We start from the raw sequence: 12758 nt of genomic DNA, 5'->3' as shown, positions 1-12758 counted from the left end.
TTTTTACCTTTACCATTACCTAAAAAGCAGAAAATCAAATTAATTATGAGTTAAGTTCATTCACATGTTAAGTTACAGCAAGGCAGATATTTTAGTTAGAATTTTGCAGAATTATGCCTGGCAAACAGTAGGCACTCAATATTTAAGAAAATTTAATAAAAACAATTGTATACCTAAATCATTAGTGTTGTGTTTCCAATGCTATTTTATCCATCCCCACAGGTAAAAAGATATATTCTGAAGAATCCGTGTGGAGCAGTAATGGATCGACAGGTACTTACCACAGTTCAAAATGGCTTTCAACCTGCATGACTGAATTAGCTGGTACCACATGAAATGACAGTAATCCTTATGTCTCAGGCAACAAAGGGGCAAATTCTCTCAACAAAGTACCGAGCTCTATCCCGTGCTCTCCAACCACTTTTAATCTCATATTAACCTGTAAGGAAGCAATTTGCAAACCTGCTCCAGAGCAATACAACTGCACAAGAACATTACACTAAATACTTTGTTTGGGGACATTTATCTTAGTTCCATTCACTATTTGTCAACCTGAGAACATTTTAATGTTAATGTATTCCTGGCCATTTTCTCCAAGCAGTAGAGCACATTCCCTCTTTCATAATAATACCATCCATAATGATCAAGCATTCCAAGATGATCTTCTAGTCCTGGCAGGTTTGGCTGGTGGATACTGTGTCCTGGCCTACAGACTGAAGGATCCCAGGTTCCATTCCCAATCGAAGGCGCATGCCCGGGTTGCCATCTTGAGTCCCAATAGGGGTCAAGCAGGAGGCGGCCCATCAATGATTCTCTCATCATTAATGTCTGTCTGTCTGTCTGTCTCTCTCTCTCTCTTTCTTTCTCTCTCTCTCTCTCTCTCTCTCTCTGAAATCAATAAAAATATATTTTTAAAAAAAAAAGATATTCTGCCGGGACCGGTTTGGCTCAATGGATAGAGCGTCGACTTGGGGACTGAAGGGTCCCGGGTTCGATTCCGGTCAGGGGCATGTACCTTGGTTGCGGGCATATCCCCAGTAGGGGGTGTGCAAGAGGCAGCTGATCAATGACTCTCTCATCGATGTTTCTAACTCTCTATCTCTCTCCCTTCCTCTCTGTATAAAAATCAATAAAATATATATATTTTTTAAAAAGATATTCTATCAGGTGGGTGATATTCAAAAGAAGTGAGGTAAAACAGATGTCTATCACAAAGGCACTTATGACCACAACTTAATTGGGAAGATATGTTAGCCAGCTGTAGGCAACTGTTACCTACTGATGTCAATCCCAAACAGCACAGCCTGCTCTTTAAGATTGTGGGTGACCAGGTGGGGTGCAAAGTTTTAATACTGCTTGCTTTATGTCACCAAGAGGGTGTTCTTGTTTTGTTGTTGCTTTGGAAGAAGCCGGCTAATTGAAGTTGTAAAACAGACAGTCAATAACAATTCATTTTGTTAGAATGATAATCCTTATAGAGCCCATTCTCCTCCCAACCACTGGTATGCAGGCTGTAGCCTGGCAGCACTAATTTAATTCAATTTTTAATCATTATTAATGCAAGTATGCAAAGCTCTTAAAAATAAGTCTCTCTTAAAAGTCCCTTTAAATCTATAGACCAAAAGTATATATAATTCCTTTATCATAGTAGGTCAAAATCATTTCTGTATTGTAAATGATTATTTACTGAGCCCTTTGTACAAATATAAGAGAGGAGGAGGAAGAGGAGTACAAATAGGGTCAAACCTCATCTAATCTTAAAAGATTTTGCAAAGGAACTGAGATCCTGCTGGTCCTGGTCTCTACATCTACCAGCTCGAAGAAGGATGTGTACCCCTTACCCTCTTCCCCTACTCAGCAATGACTGGAAGAGTCCTATTCACTAGGACTCCGGTGATGTGTGGCTTGATGATAAAAAAAACCACATCCTGAGACATCTTTTTACTACACCTTCCTTTAGCTTGAGTGGGTTTCTTCTTTTGTTTTTAGTATATTGTATTGATTTTTTACAGAGAGGAAGAGAGAGGGATAAAGAGAAACATCGATGATAGAGAAACATCGATTAGCTGCCTCTTGCACACCCCCTACTGGGGATGTGCCTGCAACCAAGATTCGTGCCCTTGAGCGAAATCAAACCTGGGACCTTTCAGTACACAGGCCGACACTCTATCCACTGAGCTAAACTGGTTTCGGCTTAAGTAAGTTTCTGTATTTTGCAATTAAACAGAAACAAAAAGACACGTCAATCTTAGGTGATAATACAAGACAATATATGATAAGTGCCCTCTGTAAAATGAATGAGTGAATGTTGAATGAAATGAAAGATGGAGGCAACTTTGCCAGAGAACTTTGGAGTGAAGGACTGGTAAGATCCAAAGTGATAGAGTTAACTTCCTAAGACGAGTTAAGAGCAGAATCCACCTTTAAAGATGGGGTATAGGGAGAAAACACGGTAGGCCACAGAATGTTCCAAAATTAAGAAAGAGGCTATGCAAAGTGTTTTTGAGAAACAGTGGGTTAACTACCCTAGCTAATGGGGTGGTTTAAAATCAGGCAGAGCAAAAGTCAAGGTTGGAATAGCTTTTAAGAAAAGAATATGAGCTTCTCCCTGCTCCCACAAACAACAAAAACCATAAGCCACTGAAGGTTATTACACAGGGAACAAACAATTAAACAGCGTGCTATTGTAAGGGTTTTCTGTAATATGAATTGGTAGTGGGAAGCCAAGAGGTAAGGGTACTCGCAGTAATAGCCCAGAGAGAAACAAGACTCTCAGTCAGGATGGGGCAGTAGCAAATTAAGGGAAAGGTGGGAACTGTCACTCGGGAGGGACAGCTAACCCATTCATAAACAGAATATCAACATAATAACAATGCTCCCTATTTCCACAGTGTCTACCTGTCAAAGCTTTTACCAAAATCTCATTAATTCACAGAAGTTCAGTGAAGAGTGTATCCATATCCAGTGTGATTATTTGAATTTATAAATAGGAACTAAGCCAGAAAAGTCACATTTCCTGGTAAGTAGGAGTAAGATGGGAGAAACAGAAGTAGAAAAAAAAAAAAAAAAAAAACACAGAATAGCCATGGTCGGCAAACTGCAGCTCTTTGGCCCCTTGAGTGTGGCTCTTCCACAAAATACCTGGCTATTTTGAAGAAGTGGTGTTAGAAGAAGTTTAAGTTTAAAAAATTTTGGCTCTCAAAGGAAATTTCAATTGTTGTACTGTTGACATTTGGCTCTGCTGACTAATGAGTCTGGAGACCACTGGAATAGGACATCTGTGGTTCCACTTTATCCCAACTTTATCCTGACTTTGTCCAAGGTGGCACATCTGCATTTGCCCCACATCTGACCTCTCATTTTGATCCTTTTTTGCATGAAGGTCTGAAGGTCTGACATTCCAGGAAGTCCCTGTGTTGTTAGAATAACTTTTATCATTCAGGACCTTTGCAATGAGTTTAATCTATGCAGGAATTAACAAATCAATTGGTGAATAAGGAGTCTTTTCCCACTCATCCCCTCCCTTCCTAGCACAGCACAAGCAGCTTCCCCACCCCCTCTACCCACCCACCTCCACCCCCACCCCCAGATCCACAATGAATACCCTCTCAGCCTCAAGCAGCCATACAGGGTAAGACCAGGAAATCCCAGGCTGAGAGGCACTCAAAGGAAATGCAAGTTGCATATACACAACTTGAGGCCTTCCTCTCTAAGTCTGACAATCACTAAGTCAAGCAGAAGTAGAACATCCTTTAAAACAAGTGCTTATCTTATCCAAATTGTGACTTCTATCATAATTGTGACCCTGGACTATCCAGCGCAGCTCCAGAAGCCATGAGGGAAGGGGCAGGAAAACCAGCGCCTTCCTCCCTTCAGGCTGTGATTTTGGCCCTGGCAGCACCAGAAACCACGTTCATTCCACAAGTGTCCACCTAGCTGGCTTTGTTAGGAAATTAAAGTAGTGGGAAGTCAGAGGCCAAACAAAATATAGAAATGTATTTTGGAGCTTCCCAAATATATTCCAAGATTAGTCCCTCAGGGCTTAATTTTCCCTCTCAGTCTGCCCTAGCTCTCAGCCCAAGCCTGCACTGGTTCTCGGAGGTCAAGGCTATATCTGGTTCCCCTAGTGGCTGCTCATCTCCCACTTCAGAAGTTTTTTGGGTGCAACTGTTAGTTACTCAAGGGACACTGGGCCAGGGGGCAGCCTCTGTGTTCTCAGGTCAACACCCATGTTCTCCAGTCACTGTGACTTGAGGGCTAAGGTCAGCTCACTCTGTCACCTGTCTGTCTATGACTTCATCGAGTTGATTGAGTCAGAAGCAATACTATTCTGTTCAATTCCATGCTTTTGCTAAAAGTCCTCATCAAATCCTAAAAATTCTAACCCATGCATGTATTTATCACAACATGAACCGAGATATTTGAGTGACCAGCACTTCCCACAGCCAAATCTCTCTACCAGCCATCAACTGCTTGATCCAGAGCTCTTTGCAATGCCCATTTCACCCAACTGTTTGTAGGGAGCATGCAGCAAGAAAGGCCTTAAAACTTACCATCACAGTCACCATGGTTGCTGATGGAAATACGCACGCACCAGAACTCTCCAAATCGCTCTTTCTAAACATCAAAGTGGCAAGAGTGTGGTGCAAGGCTACCCTACACACACCCTTCCTTGCCTGTTCTAGGTCCCATCTGTTACCCTCGTCTTTGTGGATGAGGCCACCCCCTGGTTGATGCTAGGCCCTTTGCCACTTTTTCTACCCTGAGCTTTCCAAAAAAACTCAGGAAGTCTTAGACAAGCGGCAGATGGTGAGGGAGAGAAAGTCTGTAGGTAACACCTCTTGGTTACATAATGCTAAGCACCGAACCTCCTAGAATCAACCAGCCTTGGAAATATCTCCTGGCCTAGCACTTCAGAATAAATAACTATGCAGAAAGAGAAAAAATTATCATTTTTCACTTGATGACCAGTGTACAGTCATATTAGATTAGGGTGAAACTAGATTAAGATACGTATCACTCATTCATTCATTCATTTATTCATTCATTTCACTGATTCTTGTGTAATGCCTAATACCTACAAAGCATTAAGCTAGGCCCAGTAGGTATACACTTTATGAAGTTGCCTAGGCCACATCACTTGTGGAAGCTATTAGTGCTGCTCCCTACATCCCGTTTTCCCTTTCCAGTACAAGAAATATTGAATTTGGTTAAATGGGGTCACAGCGCTAGGCCTGGCAGTGGCAATGCAAGTCACTTCTGGGTCAGATCATGTCATGAAAACAAGATTCTCTAGCTTCCTTTCCAATGCTGCAGGGATCTTGCAAGCACCCGAGATCACATCTCCGTCGATTTGGGTCCTTGAGCGACTACAATGAGCAGGACCACCTGCTGACCACACTGGACACACACCAAAGGAAAAAAACTAAGACTCAGTACTCAGCCACTGAGATGTGGAGGTTATTTGTTACTGCAGAATAACCTAACCTATCTTGCTGATACATTACTAGTTTAAAAAGAGAGCAACCTGCTAAGACGGCCCCCACCCCTTTCTGTTTTCTAAATCAGGATTATTCAGAAAAGCAGACTCTGTTTCCAAAATTCAAGTGCAGCCAGGAATGAATAAAACCTTGAAATGCGGAGGGTGCTGACAGGATGGACACATTCAAACAACCCTGAAAGAGTAAGGAATGAAAACAGAATGACCTTTCAACAACAGTGCAACCTAACCATTCGTGAGATTCAGCTGAAGAGTTGAAAGGCTATGAAGAAAAGGTCACCTTCTCACAACAGGCCCAGTCACTTACCATATTTTTCGGACCATAAGACGCTCCGGACCATAAGACGCACCAGTTTTTAGAGAAGGGAAATGAAGAAAAAAAGATTCTGAAACAAATAGTGTCCTAAAATATTTTATGTGCATTAAAACCCAACATCACAGTCATAAACACATGTAATCAACCCTGTAAAGTAAACAGCAGCATTTAGAACCATTTTAGAGCCGGGCAAGCACACAGAAACCACACAGAGCCGGGCAAGTAAAAAAACTTTTTTTTTAAAGTATATGTGCAAGCTATATTTGGACCATAAGACGCAGGGACTTTTCCCCCCCACTTCTGGGGGGGAAAAAGTGCGTCTTATGGTCCGAAAAATACGGTACATAGTGAGCGCCCCAAGGAAAGAGGCGTTCAAGGAAAGGCTGAATGGCCATATGCCCCCTCCTCAGAAGTCAAAGACTAGTCTTCTCTTTCTCACTAGCTACCATTGAACTTAACAAGCATCAGGTCATCATTCCTCGATTACCCTGTAAGCTCCCTGAAGGTGGCTCATTTTTACGTGGCCACACCACACCCCCACTCCTTGGCCCTTATCACAAGGCCCATTATTTAGTAGGTGCTTGATAAACATCTGCTGAGTGAATTAAATGAATGCTGAAGGAATAGCTCTGGAGGCAAAGGTTGGTCTAATAACCTCTAGGGCTGCCCCTACTACCTAAAGCTACACACAGTACTGCAGACATCTGGGGGCGGGGGAGCCTCCACCGAAAAGAAGTAAAAATAAAATAAAAATCGAACAGCAACACAACACTTTATTGTGATTTATTATTACTACACACAATTTAAAGCCACAGTGACACCTAACACTGCCCTATGTTCATCTTTGTTCCTGGACATGCATTTTACATGTGCAGGTAGCTGTTTTCTCCTGCGGAACTGTGTGTGTGTGAGAGGTATTTATTTTTTCTATTAAAACACACACACCACACCCTTTGTTTCTATTGCATTGTTACATTCCCTATTACCACCATCACGTGGTTTTTCTTCTTGCAGGAACACAGCACACGCCCTGCATTATTGCTGACATAAAAATTGTCAAAATACCTCTATCCAAACAGCATTACAAATCTGATTTAACACCTTGGCCTTTGTTTCAGCTGGGACTGGGTAACTCACCTACTTCCCCCAGTGATTCCTGCATGCTTAGAGGAGAAGGATAAATGCCAGTGTCACTATATTTTTTTTTTTAAAGTCACCTCTCAAGACAAAACTACCCTGGAGGTGAAGGACAAATCTTTCAAGTTATTTTATTTTTTTAAGGGTTTGGAGGGGAGGGGCGGTGGGAGAGAGAATGGTGAAGAGAGAATCTGCCACAGATACTGTGCTGCTGCCACTGCTGCAGAGCAAGCAAGAACACCAGTAACCAGTAGCCTGTAGTCCTCAGCAGCCCCTCCTTCCCACAAGACAAACCCTGAGTCCATGTCCACAGCCATGCTCATCCCCTGGACGCGGGGACTCTGCCCTCTAGGAGAAAATGCCAGTGCCAAGGTGTCCTACTGCTGTCTGAAGGTTACGTTTTCATTGAATTCTTTCAAGATAACCCCAGATCTGGTTAGGTTGCCGTCAGAACAGGAATATCCTTGGAAAGAAAAGAACAGGCCAGAGTTTTTGGAAAAGAACCAACAATCTAAAGATAAAATGCAGACCGAGAGCCTAATGGTTCACAGCTTTATAAATGGAAACTTAACTAAAGCTCTGTTTTCTGTCCTTTCCGCCTCCCCAACAGCCCTCCCTCCCACCTCCCAGGAACTTACAGCTGGCAGGGTGATGCTGCAAACACTATTACAAGGAAGGAATGAAGGAGAAACATCATAAGAAAGTCACTACATTTGACCGGCGCTCTCATGGAGCACCAGTCCAATTTGCAATCAGCCTTAGGATGATACCTTCTCAACAAACACTATGTCCCACTGAAGACAAAATATATTACTACAGATAAGAAAGCAAGTATCTATCCAAACCCCGCATTCAGATACAACTATGTATTGATTATTATATCAACATTCTCATCCAAAGAAACCAGGTGTCATTTACACAGCCCCAAACGCACCCTGCCTGCCCTCAACGACTTCTTCAAAAGGAAGATTTGAAGTCACCGGCGATTTCTTTCCAGCAGCCCCCACTCCTCCTCCTCACGGGTAGGAATGGAATGGAATGGAATGGAATGGTATGTGATGCAGAAAACACCCCGCCGGCCCCGTGCAAAACACTGTTGGCCCAAAGGACCCAGGGACACCCAGGCGGCTACCCAGATTATTTGGGAGGAAGAGGGGGTTACCTGAATCTGTCACCGAGTCCCTTTCACCCCCTTCTGTCGGATGACATCAAGTGGCAATGGTACGCGTTTTGGGAGGCAAGAGGCTGACAAGCAGGAAGCACAATTGAGTCCGAGCTTTGTTCAGCCTGCGGTGAAATACATGCACTCGGGGTTAGGTACGCGCAGCAGAGAGAAATCCAAGCTTCCTCCGGGCCGGCGGGGAGCGGGTGCTCCGAGGCGGCGGGGGGAGGCGGCGGAGGTGTGGAGGGCTGGCAGGCGGCGAGGGGGCGGGACGCTCCTAATTGTCTCTCTAGGATAAATAACCACCTCCCCCCACCCCTCATCTGCAGTCTCCCCCGCCCCCCAAGTTCTCCTCTGGCGGTAGCGCTTCAGCTACCAACTGTAATCTCTCAAGAACGAAATACGAGAAAGCAGAGGAGGATAACATCTTGGGGCAAATACACACCAGCAAAACCTACTAGGTACACCCGGCTCCAGGGGAATGCGGGGCGCCCAGCCACCCACACCAGCGCTGCATTCGCGAGCATCCTCCTCTCCCGCACGCCGTCTGCCACCTCACCAAGTCCCTGTCCCTGCTCTGCCGATGTCTCTACTCTTCCCAAAACCATGCCACGCTCCCCCCACCCACCCCCACCCTAGGCGGGATCGGGGGGCGCCGCTTCTCGGGCTGAGTCCCACGAGCCCAGCCCGCTTTGTCCTGCCGCCGCCCTTCCAGGAGCAGCGCCCCAGGCGCGTGGGTAGGCACAAAAGACCCCCAACATCTGGCCCCTGGCGGCGCCCCCGCCCCCCGGGAGGGGCCGCGGGGCCGCAGGGGGCGCGCGAGGGCAGCCTGTGCGGGCGGGGAAGCCGCGCCCCCGGGGGCTGGCGAGGGGACCCACTCGGGGGTGTGCGGGGCGGGGGCGCAGCCGGGACGCGCGGGGCGCGGGCTGGAGACAGCGCCTTCGGACCGGAGCTCCAGGGGGCATCCGAGGACTCGGCCGAGCCGCCGACAGCGCCATCCTCCTCCCTCTCCCCTCCCCAGCCCCCGCCGACAGCCCAACTCCGCCAGCGCCCCGAACAAACGCAACTCCAGGGACCACCTCCCGCGTCCCGGGGCCTCCCCCACGGCGCCCCTCGCCCCTGCTTCCCCGAAACCCCTGCGGCCCCGCCACCTCCATCCATAGGCCAAGAGGTGCCCCTCCGTGCACCCGGCGGCGGCTCCCCTTTCCCGCTTCCCGCTTCCCGCTCCCGGGGAGGCAGACTGGGGGTCGCGGACACCCCCGGGCGCCCCTCTCGCCGCCCCGCACCCTGGAGAGGCAGAGCCGAGGCACAAATCGAAACTCACCGACCTCTCCCGGCGGCGGGCTCGGCGCTCCTTATAGAGGCGGAGGCGGAGGCAGCCTTGCCAGTGGGTCCCCGTGCCGGAGCGCCCGCCACCAGCTCCGCCGGACGCGCGACGCGGAGCCGGGAGAGAGCGCAGGGAGCGCGGCGTCTGCAGCCCCAGCGCCCCGCCCGCCCCGCCCGCCGCGCCGGGGAAGCGCCCCACCTGCCCCGCCGCCCGCCGCGCTCCGCCGCACTCCGCCGCCCGCCGCTGGGCTGCGAGCGGGAGCTCTCCTGTCGCCGCCCAGACCAACGCTCCGAGCGGGTGGGGGCGGGAGGCCAGACCCGGCTCCCCGCGGTACCGCCCTCCCCGGCGGCTCCTCCTCCTCCAGCTCCGCCCCCCTTCTTGTCTGTCCGTCCGTCTGTCCGTCTGTCTGTCTGTCTGTCTGGGATCGCAAACCACCTCCGGGGTGAGGAGCTGCCCACTCCCCCTCGTGCCCTCCTCGGCCTGCAACCCCAAGGGCCCAACCTCAGCGGGGACCTCGACGTGGTCTTCTCCACGCGTGAAGGTGGCACCTAAGCTGGAAGGAAGCAGGTGTGAACGGAGGCCGAGCTCAGCTGACAGGAGGGCGGGGCGGGAGGCAGCTGGTCACCCGCCAGGCCGGCGGGAACCGGTCTGCAGCCCCGACCAGGGCGCGAGCGAGGGAGGAGTTGAGATCCTCGCGTGAACTCAAAGGGCCTGGTTCCGTGTCCCCGCTGATGCTTTCTGGCTGACCCTTAAAGTTCACCTAGTGCAACCCTCGTGGACAGAAGGCCTGGGTGCACCCCCACCGCCCGGCTTCGTTGGATGGGGGTAAGAGGAACCTGGAGGTGAAAGTCTGGAGTCATCTTTGGCTGCGCTAACCACTGGGCCTCGAGCCCACCCTAATCTCCACCTTAAAACCGAACTCCTACCGCAGGACGTGCTTAGAATGTCTAGTTCCCACCCACCCACTCACCCCCTAAAAGCAAACAAACAAACAAACAAACAAAAGCAATGATCTCCTGCAAAATAGGAGAATGGAAGAGGGAGTTCGCGGGTAGAGGTTGGTGTCCATACTATCTGGTGCCTTTTTAAAAGGTTTCTTTGCAGAATGAAGACCCAGAACGCTGTGCTATGATTGGAAGAGTTAAGCCTTCCAAGCAGCAACAGGTTCTACTGAGTGGTCCCGTAGTCATCCAACAGAGCGGGCTTTATGTCCTCCAGGCGTGTCCCCGGAAAAGAACTGCCATCCTAAACTTCCCCATGCATGGCTTCTGGAACCCCTCCCCCCATCTTCTGCCGAGATGAGGAGAAGGAAACCCACTAAAACAAAGGGGGCTCTATGTGAGCTCCTCATGCACTCAACTCAACCATCCTTGTCTTGTTCACAGATAAAACCTGCTAGTAGTGTTTCCAATGTGGTATCACCAAGCACATGGAGAAATCAGTCACCCGGAGACAGATAAAGCCTAATGACTGTCAGTCTTCTCCAGGATCTGTTACAGCTTCACCTGGCTCATAAGTTAGAGCTTCTACTGTATACTTGGCAGCAGTGAAAGTTATATGTGTGTTTAAAAAAGCCTTAGGGATCTTGGAGTAGAAGACTTTAAGAGTATTTTTGGCCTCAACTTTGGGACAGAAAAAAAAAAGGTTTTTTTGAGAAACTAATGAGAGTATTGAAAACTGATGTTGGCCAGGGGCTTAGAATAGGACGGTGAATTATAACTACCCAAGATTTTACTAGGAAAATGTAGCCTAGAAATATTAAGATTATAACAGAGTGACTTTAGACTACTTTTAAGAAACTAATTTCAGGGATCAGTAATGAGTCCAAAACGTTTAAACTTTTTTTCAGCTGCTTTCAAAGCAATTCGCTGGGAGAATTCAAGCATTCAGTTTGGGGGAAATGCTTCCATCCTTGGTCATTCATTCCCACTGGCTGGTGTTTTAATTCACCTAGCATCATGGGAGTTCTGCCTTCTGTCCAGTCCTGTAAAGCCGTCACACAGAGAAGGTTAATTAACTGGGGCAGACTGGGATAAGCCAGTTCTTAAGGCTAGTGGGGGGCGGGGGGGGGGGGCAGCGCTGAGCCAGGCAGCAACAGTGTGAGGCAGGGGAGGAACAGGCAACAACATGTTGTGGAAACAGATACATAAGTGAGACAGTTCCAAGATCAAGGCGGCCGGGACCAGGCAGTGTTCAGAGCTGCAAGCTCAAAGCTTCCAGAATCCCATTCCCGATGAGGCCCTGTCCGTGCCTGTGTGAGATAGGATCAAGGCATCATCCCAGGTCTTGATAAAAGTACATTGTCAGGGTGGAGTCCCCGCACTGGGGAACAAGATAAGGAGAAGACATTCAGTAATTCATTTAACAAATATTCCTGGAGTTTGGACTATGTGTCAGGAACCAGGGTTAGGACAGAGAAGAAAACAGATCTAAAACCCTGCCCTCACACAACTTACAGTCTAATGGAGGAAGCAGAGAATACACAACATAATAAATAAGTAAAATAAATTGTTTTGGAGGGTGAAAAAGGGGAGAGGAGAAAAATCAAGCAGGGAAGGGGGTTATGATGTTTCCATTGGAGAGGGTTGAAATTTTATTTTATATATAAAATATATAAAAGGGAGAGGGAGAGAGGGAAAGAAACATCAGTGATGAGAGAATCATTGATCAGCTACCTTCTGCACACCCACACTGGGGATCAAGTTAACTGTCTAGTTCCATGTCACCGCAGGCAGATGCTTTCTAGTTGACCCTTAAAGTTTACATATGAACTGTGACCTCCTGGTTCATAGGTTGATGCTCAACCACTGAGTCACGCCAACTGTGTGAGGGTTGAAATTTTAGCTCCATGTTCAAGGAGGTGCCTTTGGAACAGAGAGCTGAAGGAAATGGGGAACAAGCACTGTCAATCAATAGGGAAGACTTCCTGGTTATCAGGGTCTGTACTGGCAGATCTTGGGGTATGGTATTTCGGGTTCGGTTCCAGACCACCCCACCACAATGAAGTGAGTCATAATCTCTGTCTGGTGAAGGACTTGCCTTCGATTTGTTAAAAAAAAAAAAAAAAAAAAAAAAAAAGCAACATCTGTGAAGCACAATAAAACCAAATGCAATAAAATGGAGTATGCCTGTATTTCCCCAATGGCAAAGGTCAAGATGCTGGAAATGGGTCACAAGGTCAGTCAGACCAATAGCATTGACTGATGCTTAGTCCCGTGAGGTTGAATTAAAACTGCTTAAATCAGGACAAGACTGAGTTCTTATCTTTGTATTGCGCCATGTGATACCTGATAAATGTTTATTGAGCTGAGCCCTT

The 12758-nt window shown here is 47.8% G+C and overlaps 1 protein-coding gene across 10 annotated transcripts in view; it reads right to left on the bottom strand.

The window, feature by feature from the left end:
* Positions 1–9775, bottom strand: part of RNF152 (ring finger protein 152) — a 71908-nt gene extending 62133 nt beyond the window's left edge. For 3 of the 10 annotated variants that reach the window (XM_036418109.2, XM_045574922.1, XM_036418111.2), the window contains exons 1-2: positions 9440–9728; positions 8116–8240 (exon numbers count right to left, since the gene is read on the bottom strand). The gene's annotated coding sequence lies outside the window, so the exon portion shown is untranslated. Of the gene's footprint in view, positions 1–8115; positions 8241–9439 lie in introns of all 10 variants that reach the window. The other 7 variants (XM_045574923.1, XM_045574925.1, XM_045574924.1 and 4 more) reach the window with 5 other exon arrangements.
* Between the last annotated feature and the right edge of the window lie 2983 nt (positions 9776–12758).

Source organism: Pipistrellus kuhlii, unplaced genomic scaffold, assembly GCF_014108245.1.
Source record: "Pipistrellus kuhlii isolate mPipKuh1 unplaced genomic scaffold, mPipKuh1.p scaffold_m20_p_6, whole genome shotgun sequence".
NCBI classification, from domain to species: Eukaryota; Metazoa; Chordata; class Mammalia; order Chiroptera; family Vespertilionidae; genus Pipistrellus; species Pipistrellus kuhlii.
This window is presented reverse-complemented; position numbering and strand designations above follow the sequence as displayed.